Genomic DNA, 18,395 nt, shown 5'->3' on the forward strand with positions numbered 1-18,395 from the left:
CATCTCTGCAGGGCTGGAAGACATACAAGCAGAGACAACTCCAGCCCGAGAACGACCTCAACTTCTGCAATAATGCGACCACCCCCTCAACGTCTCCTATGGGACTCCAATGCTGCCAAGCAGGCCTTACCCTCAAGGTTGAGCGCTCAGCGAGCCCAAAGACTGAGGCCCCTCTTTTAAGAGTGCCCCCATTCCAGCCAGCACACCTCTCAATAACTCCAAGCATACATCCAGCAGCCCAAATATGCATTCACTGGGTATTATGGCAACCAGCAGCACACATTATCATGGTTGATGGGCCGGCTTAAGGTTCGAGAAGATGCAGCGACCCTTCGGTGCAGCCCACCAGGCCCAACCATCAAAAACCAAAAACAGTCATCCAAGACCCAATGAAGCAAACACACTCATCTAACTTAGCACTCAGTGCTTAATTGGATCCTGTGGTTGCAGGTGGGACACACCAGCACTATTTTTTCCTCAACAGACGTTGATCCACAAGGGAGAGAACAACATAAAAGAAAGCGAGAATGAGGAAGAGAAATATGGAAACACTGTGATAGAGGGAGAAACAAGGATGAAGAACCTGCAAGAAGGAGATAAAGAGGCAGGGAGCATCTGGGGTGGATTAAAGAAGCATGAGGTGGAGTCAACACTACACAACCCTGGTGTTTGGCACACCGGCATTCGATGGTGCCGGCCACTGGCTTCTGAGCATAACATTGGGCCCGGCACTTATTCTTTTACAAATTAAGCACCATTAGCAACAGGCCCATTCACTGACAGCACGTCTTCACTCCCCCAGTCAGACTCTGGGCAGATAGGAAAACCATTTGACAAGTTACCTCCAGACTATTGAAGACGCTATGAAACCAATGGCAGATTGTGCGCTATACCAATGCAAACCAATAATACAACAATACCCCATGGTAATGCAGGTCTACTGGCAGCCACAGACACAGATAAACTTACAGAAGTCTCGGGCCAGGGCCAAATGAGGAGATGGGTTCTGGTGCTTAGATGGCACCTCTCTTTGGACCTTCATGAACATTCGCCTTGTCGCCTCTTTCCTGCTCGCCATCTTGCGACCGACAGACGCCAAGTGCCCTCGAAATCTCTCAAGAGCATCCCTCGGATCAGGCTTCCACGCGGGATTTCACTTCATGTTTTCAATGTGTATAAGAGAAGCCAGGACCCAGGTGAGAAGAGGAAATAAATATTACGAAGGCAGCGGATCACCGTCCATACATGGCGTGGCTAGCCACACTCCACGCCAGGCTGCGGGCACCTTCTTGCACAATATTATATTGCACTCTCCGTACAAAACGTCCTCCATAGGTGTGTGGTGTAGAACAGAGATGCTCATAGACACTTGATGTGGACAGACACGCATGCTCAGAAAGGATTTAAAGGTATTATGGGATTGCAGGGATCAGTTGTAATGGGGCAGACGAACCGTGACAGGGAACCTCGCCTGTAAGGTCACCAGAGTGAGAGCAATCCCACCAGTGGGCCAGCGTGACCTCTCCTCTCCCAGTTAGGGGTTTTGGACCAGATGTACTAAGCCATTTGCGGCTGCAAACCCTGCGATGCACAAAATGACAGTTTGCAAATGCAAAATTGCATTTTGTTATTAACTGGACCTTTTTGCAAATCTGAAAGCCCTTTCCAATGTATCAGATTCTTTTACAGACTCATTCTTAACTGCAATTAGGAATGGTTGTAAAAGGGGTGACCTTTCCCAATTGTGAGTTGCAATGAGATGTACTAATGAATGGGTTGAGCCTAAACTGCAGTCACAAACCAGTGATAAGTTACCAACAATTCAACGTAGGTAGTAACCTATTCACAAAGGGGAAGCTGTCCCCATCATATAGCTTTGCCTTCGGGAGGCGTGTTGGGCCGTCTCCCAGGAGACCATTGTCTGCTCCTAGATGATTTGCCTCATGGGAAACTTATGTTTTTTAAAGGAGCACACGTTCCTTTAATTGACACAGGCTGATTTAAAAAACAGTTCATCATTTGGGAATACAAGCATAGGGATACAGTTCCTTACAGGCCACAACCACTGTGTTTGTAGCCAATCACAGATGGTCACAAATTGCGGGCTGCCTAAATAATATTCAACACGTGGAGAAGTGTGGCTCAATGGTTAGAGCGGCAGACCTTGATGCAGAGGTCTAGCCCGGGACCAGGGTTCAAATCCCCGCCTCGGCGGGTCTTGGGCTCAAAAATTCCACTGACCTGATAATTATCGCCTCGGTGCCTATTCCAATCATGGAGTCCCACCCTGCAACTCTGGGCAATAGCTTGCTTAATCTCCACAACGGCCCCCACAACGCTAAGGATGCCTGGCCTCCACCTTGGGGGTGCCCAGGCGTGGACGCCTCACAGGGAAAGCCAGGACGGGTTCCACAGCGGTATTCGTACAAGCGCCTTGAGACCCTTGCGGGTGAGTAGTGCGTATACAAGTATCAATTTAATTCGCAGGTTGTTCTACCCAGATGACTGGATCTTTGCGGTGACCTATTAGTACGTAAGTCACTTCGCAAAATCAGAGAGGTCACAGTCAGTGTGCAATTTCTGAATTGCTATATCCTATCTGTCTCTTTGTACACTTAAGTGCAGGGCGATATTAAAGCTCAAATGTTGCTTTCCTTACTGTAGTAGGCAGTCCAGGATACCGCCATCAGTGACCCCGCCCCCATTCCAAAGAGCATCCAACGATACTATGCCGTAGAAAGCTAAAGAAGAAAGACCACTCACAGGAACAATATGTGCTTGCCGCTGTTCAATAACTGGCTAAGTGTTGGCAGCATCAAGTGCACAATTCTGTAGCTATTTAACACAAGACTTCAAACTACTTCTGTCCCTTAACCACATGGATGATGAGTGAAAACCTAAAAGTCAACACTGCAAAGAGAGATCATGGGCGGCAAAAATACCAGCCGACCGCCGTATGACCCAAGGAACTCGAGGCCCCTCAACAGTATCAAGAGAAGTCAGAAACTTTGGGGTAACCATGGATGCAAACCTTTCATTGAACCCACATGTTCGCAAAGAGAATTTTGGTACAAAGAACGGTTTGCATCTTTCCATACCTTGGATACCTACCAAAAGTATAAGCTATCCTCACACTTGTAATCTGCAAGCTCGGCTATGCCAACAGCCTATATCGCGGCACCCTCAGCTTCATCATAAGCAAATACAACTAACGCAAATGGTACTGCAAGATTCCTTCTCTACCTCCACTTCAGAGAACACATGACATCAGTTTATCAAGCACTCCACTGGCTACCTATAGCTAGACAAATAAGGTTTAAGATACTTTGCATCATCCACAAAGCCTCTGAAGCCACAGGATCCATATCCCTTTAAGTTAAATTCAAGCAACATAAACAACATATGACACTGCCCTCCAGGCTTACACCATGAATCATCACACCACCTTAACCCTTTAAACGTGGGGCTAATTCCCCCACAGTGTGGGGGGCCACGCGCCGCGCGCCGCGGTGCTCGTGACGAGCTGAGCTCGTTATGCAGCACAGTGGAGCTGTGCTCATGACGAGCTGAGCTCGTCACAACTCCGCCCACTCAATGGAACGCCCCGCACAGGAGGGGAATTATCCCCGCGTGAGCGTTCCGCGGCCATTATGACGAGCTCAGCTCGTCATGAGCACAGCGCCACTGTGCCTCATGATGAGCTGAGCTCGTCATCAGCGTCCAACGGGTTAATATAAGAAATCCATGGTAGGCACCATGTACTCAGTGCAAGCCACCAAGCTCTGGAACTCACTAACAGCCAAGTTCCAAAAAGTCCTTCCAGCTAAAAAAGAGGTGAAAACGTGGCTATTTCCAAGGTAACCACACATCCCATAACCCTGAGATAGAATCCTGACCAGTAATCACTCCTTCAAGTACAATATAAGGTACAGAGATATGGAACAGCGCCACCAGCACACTTTCCTCATGTTGGCAAACACTATGGGAATTGCTGATGTTCTGGTAGCTTAAGCAGGGCTGATCTGTGTCTAATGTGGGTAGTAATGTACGTTTGTACAAACCCTCCTGGCCAGGGCCGGACTGGGAACAGAAACCGGCCCTGGGAAACTGCTCGGCCGGTCTCCCTGGGAAGGAAGGAGGGGTGCGGTCGAGCTGTGTGTTAGGGCCGGTTTCGGCTGATTTTGTTACAGGGAGCCGATATTGCCGACCCCATAACAAACACAGCCCGTAGGGGCCAAAAACCGCCCCCCACCCTGGCGGCCCACCGGGGCAACGCCCGGAGCCTGCTAGGGCCAGTCCGCCCTGCTCCTGGCCCTCACTAATACTAAAACACTAACCGGTCATGCAGCCATTTGTAGTGCAAACGGTCTGCATAATAATGACCTTAAACCTCATGGCTCTCGTACTTTCACATAAGATAGAACCCCAGCAGGTTATGTCTATCACGAGGTACTGAACCAATCCACAGCAACAAACCACACATCCTCTTGTAAAGAGGCATGGAAAACCTGAAGCTATCTGCCACATACTAATGGCCTCCGGAGGACTCTAATGCACTCCCCACTGCATGTCCAGACTAACTTCATGCAATGAACACTGATTGACATCTCAGAAGGAAATTCAAATAAGAGAGGATTGAATGAAGTTCATACCAGAAGATCTCCAGAGCATCTATCCCTCCAGCCTAAGGCTGCTCTGGAAAAGTAAACACGAATCTCCGAATGGACAACCCTTTGCGGTAAGCAGTTTCATGGACTGGGACTATGAGAAGTACCATAAAGGAACCTATTGGGCTGTTCAAAGCTGCCAGCTTAGACGATAAACTGTGTCCCTATCTGTCACACTTCCTCAGCCCTGCTAAGTTTCCCCGGTCCATGGCTGTGATGTGCTGGTCCAGACCAGGTTTTTTCTTTAGATGTTTATTCCATTATGAAACAGGCCTATAAGTCCCAGAAGTCAAAGAAAGAAATGTGGCCTGGAGCAGCTCAGCACAAATGGCCCTGGCAGGAGCGTAGCTCCAGGGGGGTATTTGGGGTGTTACACCCCCCAAAAAAATGTATTCTGTACTAAATAGTTGGATAAAAGTGCAGTGTCTGTTGGATTTTACCTGGGATTTTTACATGCCAACACTCAGGGCTTTTAGTGTGCTGGGTCTTGCCGGTGCTCAGCACCAGCAGTTCTAAAACGCAGGTGCTGAGACGGCTCCCTATTGGGCTCTCCATTTTTGCCCTCACCCTCAGGGTGAAAAAACATACATCTTAACTGCAGCGGTGCCACCGTTCCCTGCCTTTGATGTCACTTCAAAGAGACTACTTATAGTTGTTTCACAGTCTCACCATTTCAGAACAGAAGCATTTTCAATATGCTGTACTACGAACCCATAGTTGTTGCTTATTTATGTTATGCAACTAACAACCATTGACAAAGCCAATGGTCCTGGCTAGTTGTAAGTGTAATGGTACTTGCTGTATTATAAATTTCGATGCAATGACAGAAGTAGCAAAATACCAGTCGGGCAGCACGCTAAGTTAAGCATAGATTTTCAATGTACGTGCTTTTATGCCACGACCTGAATTACATCGACCGCCCCCTTTGAGAGCCCCCCAGTTTTTTCATCCCACTTAGTCCTGTCCACACTGACGAAAACACACACACACACTCTCTCTCTCTCTCGTCTGTTTTGAAGGATTTAAAAAATGTTGATTATAAAAAAAAATGTGTTTTGAGTCAGGGCCGGCTTTGGGCATGTGCAAGCTATGCACCTGCACAGGGCCACCAAACCCCAGGGGCCACCGCGCCAATATATATCCTTAATATAATAATCCTCTGAGGATGGATACATATTTGCGTGGCGGCCCCTGGCAGGGATTTGGCAGCCTCCGGCTCTGTATCACTTCCAAACACCTTGATCCCCCCCCCCCCTCCCCCCCCCCCTCTACACTGGCCTCCGCGCTCGCCCTGACCGGACACCCTTTCCGGGGCCCCCTACCTACGCTCCCTGCCCAGGGCCACCATGAGCCTAGAGCCGCCCCTGTTTGAGTACCCTTAATAATCAGCACTCCAATCTTTCCCCTGCCCCTTATGCCTCCCCGTAATTTCTGCTTCTCATATAATGTTTTTTTAACAAGATGCCCCAGTGTAATATGGTTTGTTGGGAAATCTAAAATCCCTCTCCGCTCCACCTCCATCATACTGATCAAGCTAGGCCCCAGAGACCTGGGAAATTTGCAGCTTTCGCTGCTGCTTCTTCATCAGTGACGCCTCTGAGAACTGTTCCCATAAGACGATACCCGCACGAACGCGCTATATAAAGTGTACAATACACCAGTCTATTCATCTGAAACGATAAAAAAACACTATAATGGGTATTTTGGAAAAGGGGAAGGCACCCCTCCCGTCTTGTGTGGGGCATTCTCTCTCCTGCTGCCTTTGCTACTAACCCTTACTTCTCTATCGCTCCCTCGTGAGTTTTATAAGAGTACAGCTATGCTGAGCAGGAGTGGTGTCTTTATTTCAAATAATGGCCCAGTCGTATAATGCAGACTAAAATGTCGACCCGACTTTCCTGTGTGACCACGCGCGAACACAGAGGCGAGCCGGCGCAATACACAAAATGTGTCCTGCTCTGCCCTCCGGTGGTTGCTTTTGGGAACTGCAGCTACTCCATAAACGAAGCCAACATAACAACAGTACATACACAGGCCTGGAACAATATCGTTATACATACACTTTGACAGATAATGGAATAAACACATATTTAATCACGTATCCTTTCTTTTCGTCAAACTTGGCAGCACACTTCAGTTACTTTCAGGGGGTATGGAGTGAGCTGCCAAGTTTCCAAGGTCCAGGCGTGCAGAGCTGCTTAAGTCCAGGTTTTTTATTTGAATTCTGGGTCTTGTTATCCCAGTTTTATAATGGAAAAATCAAGACTACAAGTCCCACGATGCAAAGAAAATATGGACTGGAGCAGCTAGTCACGCATGCACCTGGGAAACTTGGCAGGGCTAGAATGTTACTCCAATCCAGTGGTGGCCCTCGGCTTTTTGAACAGGTGAAATGTGGTGAAGGAAGCCAGGACTCTCTTGAAGTCTTTAACGCCTTATTAGTTTGAGCTGGAAGAAATATGATCCTCCTCTCACCACCCACAGCTCAGCGGGCGAGAGTAGAATCTCTACACGATGCATAGGTTCAAAGGAACACTCCTGAATAAAGGTTCTAATGTAGCCTTAGACCCCACTGTAGTGGGCTCTACTGGCCATTAAAGGTCCGCTCCAGTGTTAAAGGTCCGATCCGGAGGCGAGGTAATTTAACAAGGGAGCGAGCCTTTATTGGCTGGTAGAGTCAGCTTCGGCGGGATCTAAGGCTATTAGAACATTCTACGCCTAGAGGGCAGAATCTTCTAATCTGATGGGTGGAGACAACATAAACCCGATCTCCGCCTATATTCCTAGTACCTCCACACAAGCTCCATGTGTGTCTAGACTGCATAATTTGCTCGTCACAACTCTTCTGGTCATTTTTCACTTCAATTATCTAGGTAGACACATATAGGATCATAGTCCATTAGTGTCCTCCCTACAGTAGGGGCAATCACTCTCTCCCTTTCCTACTTGGCGTCTTCAGGCCATTACCCAGGAAGATTACACTTTTAGGGATTCACTAGTTTTCTACATAGGCGTCTACTTTGATGCAAATGCCAGTTCTACCAACTCTTGCTCCGCGGAATGGATGCCCTCAAAGTGGTTCTGTGGGGCCACTGCCCACACAAAGCAACATATGCTCAAAAGCAGACAAAGAACTCCATCCGGCAGAAGGCGCCACTAGAACTTTGGAGCAACAGCCAGTCGCCGACCCAACTGCAGGGATGCCCTCCTCCTTGTCAGAGTCCACACGGAGACAGTGTGGGAGAGGCTGCAGCGCTTCAGTTATGCGCAATACATTGCTTGTGTACACACAGTGGAGAAGTGTGGCTCAATGGTTAGAGCGGCAGACAATGATGCAGAGGTCTGGCCCGGGACCAGGGTTCAATTCCCCGCCTCGGCGGGTCTTGGGCTCAAACATTCTCGCCTCGGTGCCTATTCCAATCATGGAGTCCCACTCTGCAACTCTGGGCAATAGCTTGCTTAATCTCCACAACGGCCCCCACAACGCTAAGGATGCCTGGCCTCCACCTTGGGGGTGCCCAGGAGTGGACGCCTCACAGGGAAAGCCAGGATGGGTTCCACAGCGGTATTCGTACAAGCGCCTTGAGACCCTTGCGGGTGAGTAGTGCACTATACAAGTATCAATTTACATTTACAGAGGGGGCCAGAGTGGGGAGGCTAATTGCCTGGCTTGCCACCCATGGCTCCTCTCAGACTCCTGTTACTGAACTCAGGGTTCCCACAGGAGATCTCATGTATTCCCAGCAAGAAAACTTTTAGGGCTTCCAAGACTTCTATGCCAAACGTTATGCTTGGGGCACATCCCCACATATTGCTACCTTTCTTTCAGACCTTCCAACCCCCTGAATCTCCCCCCAAGATTGCAAACGATGAACCAATATCCACCCAGGACATCAAGGCAGCCCAGTAGGAAGGCTGCATGCATCCTCCTATCTATCGCCTCTTCCCCAAGTTTCCCAATATCAGCTAAAGCACCAACTTCAGCAGCCCCTTTCCTTTCTGTCCCACCAAAGGTTGTGAACAGGTCTAGCGCCTTTTTGCACTAAATGCTCTTTACGGCGAGGAGCAGCATCACTTTATTTATCAGTTGCTTTTACTTTGCCTTAAAGGTTCTGTGGAGGTGTAACCATGCTTGTTTGTTAGTTCTGATCTGTGAGTCTGACCTTATTACAGATCATAAACATACACAAGTATACAATTTGTTTTACACTATCGAAGCGCTTGCAAGTTATGACCCATTTCTATGTGTGCCTAATAAAGTTCTCTTTTTTCAGACATTGCTTCAGAACTGAACACTTACTGATTACCTTGCACACCTCAGCTCTGCTGATGGAACTATTCTTTACGGGAGGAGATACATTACTAATCAATGTATAGGCCTAGCAAGCAATATACAAATGCTCGAAATTATATGTTCTTTATAACTCAATAAAAAGCTCTGAAAAAAAGGTTCTGTAGAGTCGACAGGAGCCTCCTAGAGTTCACTTCACTGACATCACTGCCCCTCATTATTCCCTGAAATGCTATGAGGTAAGGCCATGTGGATTAGTGAGTGCCACACCTATGCGGTCAGGGCTGCAGGGTATAGCAAGCCGCACAACACTGTCCCCATGCCGTATAATATTACAAATCACACAGTACTGCAATCAGTATATACATTATTCCCATCCTACATGTCATTGCCATCCGTATCACATGCTATTCCAGTCCCAGCATTATTGCAATTCACGCAATACGGTTTAGCCATGCCACACACTGCTGACCTCCATTCCATATTGGATTTCTGTGCCACACATTTTTTACATCTGTGCCATGTGGTACAAGCAACCCACCCAGTATCCCCACCGCTGTCATACTGTATTACCAACCCACCCAGTATCCCCACCGCTGTCATACTGTATTACCAACCCACCCAGTATCCCCACCGCTGTCATACGGTATTACCAACCCACCCAGTATTGCCATCAGTGCCACATGGTATTACCAACCCACCCAGTATCCCCACCACTGCCATACTGTATTACCAACCCACCCAGTATCCCCACCACTGCCATACTGTATTACCAACCCACCCAGTATCCCCACCGCTGTCGTACTGTATTACTAACCCACCCAGTATCCCCACCGCTGCCATACTGTATTACTAACCCACACAGTATACCCATCAGTGTAATCTGTTATTAACAACCCACAAAGTATTACCATTACTGTCACAGGTTATTACCAACCTGCCCAGCACTGTCATTGGTGGCCTATGTTGTATTACTAACACAGGCAGTATTGCCATCAGTGAGATATGTCATTACCAACCAACACAATATTGCCATCAGTGGCCTTTGTTGAATTATTAACACAGACCGTATTGCCATCAGTGAGATATCTCATTACCAAACCATACGGTATTGCCATCAGTGAAATATGCCATTACCAACCCACACAATATTGCCATCAGTGGCCTTTGTTGAATAATTTACCCAGACCGTATTGCCATCAGTGAGATATCTCATTACCAAACCATACGGTATTGCCATCAGTGAAATATGCCATTACCAACCCACACAATATTGCCATCAGTGGCCTTTGTTGAATAATTTACCCAGACCGTATTGCCATCAGTGAGATATCTCATTACCAACCCACACGGTATTGCCATCAGTGAGATATGCCATTACCAACCCACACAATATTGCCATCAGTGGCCTTTGTTGAATATGTCATTACCAACCCACACAGCATTGCCATCAGCGCCATTTGTTAAAGGAACTCGTGTGACTGCTAGCGGTAACTATGTTGCACAAACCTAGCTAAAAGGCAGCGGGTGCTGAACAGCGTAAAAAGAAAATAGAGAGTCAACGTGTGATTGGCCAGACAGCTGGTTTGTAAGAGCTAGGTTGAATTGGTCTGTAAGGCACTCTGGCATTGCCAGATGTGCCTGTTTGAAAGGGGCAGTGTATAGGCTGCTTTTGGGGCCTTGGGGTGTGACACTACTAAAAAGACAAGCCCCCACATTAGCCCTTTCAAACCAGCCCATATGGCAGCCCCAGAGTGCCTCACAGGCCAGTTTCTTCAAGGAGCGCGTATTCTTGAGTTGGAGCATGGTTGGGGCACATGTTATTGTCATCGGTGCCATATTGCATTCTCACTTCACACTGTATTGCCCTGCATGCCATCTTTGTTAATCATGCCAAACATTATGGCCATCAGTGCCACTTGGTATCACCAAGTAGCACCACTGACGCCGTACGGTATTGCCATGGTACACATTGATGCAAACTGTGCCTCAGTGTGTTACCCTGTCCAACAAAATTGCCATCAGGACTATGAGGTACTGTCACGTGAATAGACGCACACATGGGCTTTAATTGATAAAATCTCTCGAAGTATTGTGATGGCAAATATTTCTTCTTATTTGAGTGGTAATTTAAAGAGTTAACAACTGAACTGTGAAGTGCGTCCTTTTAATTGTAATTGTATTTATATAGTGCTTACTACCCCTAAAGAGGTGTTGAAGGGGCAGTTGTGTAAAAATATTGCATTACGTACAGGCTGGGCCTAAAATCTATATTTTAGAAGCACCATTTTTATCTTAAACCTTTTTGCGCATTTTGTAGCAGTCTATCTTATACTTTGTGTAAAAATACAAAGGTTAAGATAATGACTTAAATATTCACAGAGCTTTCTGTCACATGCTGGGACTTCGTAGCACTAAAAATACACAAGGCACTATTCTCCACTGCACCAACCAAGATTTAATTCTGTGTCTCACTGGTTACACACAGGCCTCTGTAGTACCTTAACTAATAGCGGCCTCATAATGTTATAGTCCATTTCCCACTGAGTAAAATCATGTGTTTTATTTGTTCTTCATTTAAGCTGAACGTTATTTTACTTGTAGCTCCCTGACGGCGAAAGACCAAAACAACTTACAGAATATTTTGGTTTTTTTAGCCACATCTTTGACCCTGCCTCCATTACATGCATCACAGTTCCCATGTTTCTTTTAACGCACATCAACCGCTGACAACAACACACCGAATACTCAGAACAACTCAGGATGTAACGAAAAGCACAGGATGCACAAACTAAGACCAGCACGTTTTTAATGCAAACTTGGAATGTATACACCCGCCCAGTACACTGGATTACACATATGATGGATAACAGAGATCATGGGGCACATACTATAAAAGGTGCATGTATTCCAACACCTTCAGCCGCGCAGAACGTTTCAAACATTGTGTATGGTGGTGGGGCGTTTCATCTAATTCACACATAAAGCAGCCCCAATATATTATCAGCACGTTCCAGAGTGGCCGTGCTGAAAGTGGCTAGTGGGGGGACGCGTGACATGGGCAGGGGCCTGACGTGGGCCCCAGCAGCCTCACCCTGCAGAGGACCCCATCCAGCCCAGGACCAATGAATACCAGTGAGGTATGGAGGGTAGGGGCCCCGCATGTCATTCTGAGGGCAGGGGGGTGCTCGACTTGGGGGTACTTGACAGGCATGTTTCCCCAATCCCCCCACCTAAGCTCCCCCAAAACTCAGAGGAACCTACTAATGGTAGAGCCTTGCATTAATAGCTGGGAACGGACTCCTTGGGTGATACCATTCGGGGGGTGGTGGGGGGCTAGACTGGACAGACTTACGTTACAGCAGCGTCCAAGCATCCCAGACTGCCTACCCCCCTCCCCCAGCCCGGGTTAGCACAGGTCGAGGACCCACATGGCCTACAGGAGAGGCTGAGCCCCGGGCAGCAGAGAGCGGAGCGGGCCTTACCTGTCGGCGCGGCGGGCAGCCCCACACCGCCTCCGGACCAGGCTGGAGGCCGCCTGGCCAAGCATGGAGCTCGGCCGCCGGGGATCGGTTACCTGCGGCCCGCGGTGTTTCTATAGCGAGGTCTGAAACCCGAGAAGAAGTCACCTGGGGGAAGGTGCACTCGTGGCCAGCCCGGCACCGATACAGTTACAGCGCGGGCCCTGCACTGGGAAAACAAAAACACACATGCAGGCATGTGTCTATTCCAGCTCCTGTTTGCTGCTCAGAAGATGCAGTACTGTGCCATCACTGGCAGTGCGGCCCGGGCAACAAGTGCCAGTATTGACAGATCAAAGCAATGCAGCCCTGGCAACAAGAGCCAGTATTGAAAGATCAAAGCAATTCACCCCTGGCAACAAGTGCAGGTACTGTTCGATCAAAGCATTGCAGCCCTGGCAACAAGTGCCGGTACTGACCGATCAAAGCAATGCAGCCCTGGCAACAAGTGCCAATACAGTCCCATCTAAAGCAATGCAGCCCTGGCAACAAGTGCCAGTACTGTCAGATCAAAACAATGCAGCCTGGCAACACGTGCCAGTACTGACAGATCAAAGCATTGCAGCCCTGGCAACAAGTGCCGGTACTGACCGATCAAAGCAATTCAGTCCTGGCAACAAGTGCCGGTACAGTCCCATGTAAAGCATTGCAGCCCTAGCAACAAGTGCCAGTACTGACCGATCAAAGCAATGCAGCCCTGGCACCAAGTGCCAATACTGACCGATCAAAGCAATGCAGCCCTAGCAACAAGTGCCGGTACAGTCCCATCTAAAGCATTGCAGCCCTGGCAACAAGTGCCGGTACTGACCGATCAAAGCAATGCAGCCCTGGCAACAAGTTCCAATACTGACCGATCAAAGCTATGCAGCCCTAGCAACGAGTGCCGGTACAGTCCCATCTAAACCATTGCAGCCCTGGCAACAAGTGCCGGTACTGACCGATCAAAGCAATGCAGCCCTGGCAACAAGTGCCGGTACAGTCCCATCTAAAGCATTGCAGCCCTGGCAACAAGTGCCAGTACTGACCGATCAAAGCAATGCAGCCCTGGCAACACGTCCCAGTACTGCCCCATCTAAAGCATTGCAGCCCTGGCAACAAGTGCCAGTACTGACCGATCAAAGCAATGCAGCCCTGGCAACACGTCCCAGTACTGCCCCATCTAAAGCATTGCAGCCCTGGCAACAAGTGCCGGTACTGACCAATCAAAGCAATGCAGCCCTGGCAACAAGTACCCGTGCTGTCCGATTAAAGCAATGCAGCCCTGGCAACAAGTGCCAGTACTGACCGATCAAAGCAATGCAGCCCTGGCAACAAGTGCCAGTACTGACCGATCAAAACAATGCAGCCTGGCAACAAGTGTCGGTACAGTTCCATCTAAAGCATTGCAGCCCTCGCAACAAGTGCCGGTACTGACCGATCAAAGCAATTCAGTCCTGGCAACAAGTGCCGGTTCAGTCCCATCTAAAGCATTGCAGCCCTGGCAACAAGTGCTGGTACTGACCGATCAAAGCAATTCAGTCCTGGCAACAAGTGCTGGTACAGTCCCATCTAAAGCATTGCAGCCCTGGCAACAAGTGCCAGTACTGACCGATCAAAGAAATGCAGCCCTGGCAACAAGTGCCGGTACTGACCGATCACAGCAATGCAGCCCTGGGCAACAAGTGCCGGTACTGACCGATCAAAGCAATACAGCCCTGGCAACAAGTGCCGGTACAGTCCCATCTAAAGCATTGCAGCCCTGGCAACAAGTGCCAGTACTGACCGATCAAAGCAATGCAGCCCTGGCAACAAGTGCCGGTACTGTTCCATCAAAAGCATTGCAGCCCTGGCAACAAGTGCCATTACTGACCGATCAAAGCAATGCAGCCCTGGCAACAAGTGCCGGTACAGTCCCATCTAAAGCATTGCAGCCCTGGCAACAAGTGCCAGTACTGACCGATTAAAGCACTGCAACCCTGGCAACAAGTGCCAGTACTGACCGATCAAAGCAATGCAGCCCTGGCAACAAGTGCCGGTACTGACCGATCAAAGCACTGCAACCCTGGCAACAAGTGCCAGTACTGACCGATCAAAGCAATGCAGCCCTGGCAACAAGTGCCGGTACTGACCGATCAAAGCAATGCAGCCCGGGCAACAAGTGCCGGTACTGACTGATCAAAGCAATGCAGCCCGGGCAACAAGTGCCGGTACTGACCGATCAAAGCAATGCAGCCCTGGCAACAAGTGCCGGTACAGTCCCATCTAAAGCATTGCAGCCCTGGCAACAAGTGCCAGTACTGACCGATTAAAGCAATGCAGACCTGACAACAAGTGCTGGTACCGTTCCATCAAAAGCATTGCAGCCATAGCAACAAGTGCCAGTTCTGAACGATCAAAGCACTGCAGCCCTGGCAACAAGTGCCAGTACTGACCGATCAAAGCAATGCAGCCCTGGCAACAAGTGCTGGTACTGTTCCATCAAAAGCATTGCAGCCCTGGAAATAAGTTCCAGTACTGACCGATCAAAGCAATGCAGCCCTGACAACAAGTGCTGGTACTGTTCCATCAAAAGCATTGCAGCCGTAGCAACAAGTGCCAGTTCTGACAGATCAAAGCAATGCAGCCTGGCAACAAGTGCAGGTGCAGTCCCATCAAAAGCATTGCAGCACTGGCAACAAGTGCCAGTACTGACCGATCAAAACAATGCAGCCCTGGCAACAAGTGCCGGTACTGTTCCATCAAAAGCAGTGCAGCCCTGGCAACAAGTGCCAGTACTGACCGATCAGAGCAATGCAGCCATAGCAACAAGTGCCAGTTCTGACCGATCAAAGCAACGCAGCCCTGGCAACAAGTGCCAGTACTGACCGATCAGAGCACTGCAGTCCTGCTCGCTACTGGATCTCCGTTATTTTTAAAGCCCACCCTCTTGCCATTGTTCTTTTCAAACTCACTACCCCCCTCCCCCGCTCTTCTTAACCCAACCTCCTGCTTCCCTTTGTTTCTAATCCCCCCGTTTTCCTGTTGTTTCTAACCTATCCCTTCTCCCGCTCTCTATTGGGTTTCCCACCCTCCTCCCTCGTGTCCCAACCCCCCATGCTGTTTTAATTTTTTTACATGTTACAGTGCAGCAGCAGGCTGATGTGCAAAATAGTTTAAAGTAAAAAAAAAATGTAAAAGCACTATGACGAGGACAGTGCTGGTTTCTGCACACTCTTTTCGTTTTTTGTTTTTTTTTGCTTCTGTGCAATATGTTTTAAAACACTGCTAAATGTGGCTTCTAATTGGAAGGCCAATTGAGTTGAAAGCATTGTGCTTAGTCAGGTGAACAATATCTGCCCCAAAAATATATACACCAGCTGGCAACTCGTGGTGTGCCATCCCTTTCTTTAACTGGAACCTCATCTTCAATGGGGAAGGTGAATTAAAAATTTGCAAACATTCGTGACAAGAATTTTCAATTCTATTAAGGACACGGAGGCGAGGATTATGCTTTCTCTATTTCTTTACTACCAACAGCAGCCAATAGGAACATAGTAAAGAAAACAAAAAACTACAACTCCCATGAGCCCTTAGGCAACCATAGAGAGTACATGCTATATAAGTCACCATAGAGGACAACACTTCCTCTTTCTTTATCCAGGAACCATAAACAGTCTAAAGTAATTTGAAGAAAAGTACCGCCAACCATCCAGAAAGGAAAGTCCGAAGGCAGAACCGCAAAGAAAATCCAACAGGAAAAACAGGCAACCACTCCAAAAGCACCGAAGGTGCATCAGGAAACACAGCAAATCCAAGCTCCAAGGCGCGGAAAACGGTGCCGGAAAGACCAAGATGATAGATCACTTCTGGTCCGAACCTGCAAGAAAAACAGAGCCGTAACATATATCCCCAAAACCTTTGAAGGTCGCATCACATAGGGTGGGGAAAAAATCAATGCAAAACAATGCAGATCATAGTAAAGCCAAGATGCAACATAAACAATGCAGTAGAATACCAATGGGTGGGATAATCCTCGCCTCTGTGTCCTTAATAGAATTGAAAATTCTTGTCACGAATGTTTGCACATTTTTAATTCTATGGCAGGACAGGAGGCTTCAGATTATGCTTGTTCAAAGCTGTTCCACCACAACAGAGGCAATATCTACAATGGCTTTGAAATAAAATGTCTTAAACACAGTATCAGAAGACCAATCAGCTGTCTTCACAATGTCATGCAAACTCACACCAACACGAAAAGCCTTAGAGGCCATGGCACCCCTCGCGGAGTGAGCTCCAAAGATGGAGGTATCAATTCCTGCCTCAGACATAAGCCAGCGCACCCACCGAGCCAGAGTAGCTGACGCCACAGGCTTAAAAGGCTTTAACAAAGCAATCAATAACTGTCCAGACATATCTTGACGAAAAGGAGCAGTACTCACCTCATAATCCTTTATGCAGCGTACCACACACAATTGTGGATTGTGGGGAAACGCTGGGTAAGTGACAGTAGACAGATTAGTCTTGGTACGTCTGGAAACCGTAAAAGTAACGCCCTCTGGGGAAAAAGAACGACCCGCGAGGTCCAACGCGCGGACATCCGAAACACGCTTACAAGATATTAAGCACAAAAGCATTGTCAATTTCGCAGACAACTGCTTACGAGACAGAGAAGCGTTGGGAGGCCAAGCCTCTAGAAAACGCAACACAATGGAGACATCCCATAGAGCAACATATTTCGGACATGGTGGTTTAGCCATTCGCACACCACGTAACAATGCAGAGATGAGAGGATGTTCCCCAACAGGCTTTCCGTCGACCAAATCATGGCCCGCAGAGAGAGCGGAGCGGAAAGAATTGACGGTCCTGTAAGCAGAACCAGCAGAAGCGATGGAAGCAAGAAAATTAACCACTAGAGAGACATCTGCAGAAGCGGGATCCAGATTCCGTTCAGAACACCAATCACACCACCGACGCCAAGCTGACGCATAACGCTTGCGCGTGTTGGGGGCCCAAGCTTCACTGATAAATCTCTCAGCGTCTCCAGATAAGCCAGGGACTTTCCAGCGTTCCCCGAGAGACGCCACGCCACCAGACGGAGCTGGCCCGACAGAACTAGAGGATGCGGTTGGAGCAGAGGATCTAACAGCAAGTTCCACCTCGTTGGAAGCAGAAATGGAGTCGAGCAACTCATTTCCAGAAGGTCCGGAAACCACGCTTGAGCTCTCCAAAGAGGAGTGATCAGAGCGATCTCCGATAGAAACTGCTTCGTCCTAGCCAAGACTCGCGGAATCATCGCGAACGGGGGAAAGGCATAGCAAAGCTGAGGAGGCCAAGTCTGGAGAAAGGCATCCGTGGCGATGGCCTCCGGATCCGGACGCCAGCTGTAAAACCTGGGCAGTTGAGCATTGAGGCGAGAGGCGAAGAGATCGATCCAGGGGCGACCCCAAAGGCGAGACAGGGATCGAAAGAACCGAGGGTGAAGACGCCAGTCGCTGAAGTCCAGCAGATGGCGAGAATTCCAGTCGGCCACTTGATTCTGGCGACCTGGGAGATATTCTGCAATAAGAGTGATCTTCCTCTGTAGGCAGAAGTGCCAGAAATCCTTCGCAATCTCTGCTAGCAACTTCGACCGAGTTCCCCCCAATTTGTTCACATATCGCCCCGCTGAGATGTTGTCCATGCGGAGCAAAATGCAACAGCTGGTGGCTTGTGGAGCAAGACTGCGGATCGCAAACGATCCCGCCAGAAGTTCCAGGCAGTTGATATGAAGGGCTAATTCGTCCTGAGACCAACGGCCGCCCGTCGTCAAGTCTCCGCAACGGGCTCCCCAGCCCCAAAGACTCGCATCCGATTCCAAAACCAAGTCCGGAGTCGAGCCGAACAGAGCTTTCCCGTTCCAAGCCTCCATGTGATGGAGCCACCACATCATTTCCGATTTCGCATCTTGGGACAGAGGAA

The 18,395-nt window shown here is 48.7% G+C and overlaps 1 protein-coding gene across 1 annotated transcript in view; it reads right to left on the reverse strand.

The window, feature by feature from the left end:
- GRID2IP (Grid2 interacting protein) overlaps nt 1–12,564 on the reverse strand; it is a 321,403-nt gene extending 308,839 nt beyond the window's left edge. Inside the window, exon 1 of the mRNA XM_086942375.1 lies at nt 12,444–12,564. The gene's annotated coding sequence lies outside the window, so the exon portion shown is untranslated. The remainder of the gene's footprint in view (nt 1–12,443) is intronic.
- Nucleotides 12,565–18,395: the final 5,831 nt, after the last annotated feature.

This window comes from Lissotriton vulgaris, chromosome 10, assembly GCF_964263255.1.
Source record: "Lissotriton vulgaris chromosome 10, aLisVul1.2, whole genome shotgun sequence".
Lineage (NCBI taxonomy): Eukaryota > Metazoa > Chordata > Amphibia > Caudata > Salamandridae > Lissotriton > Lissotriton vulgaris.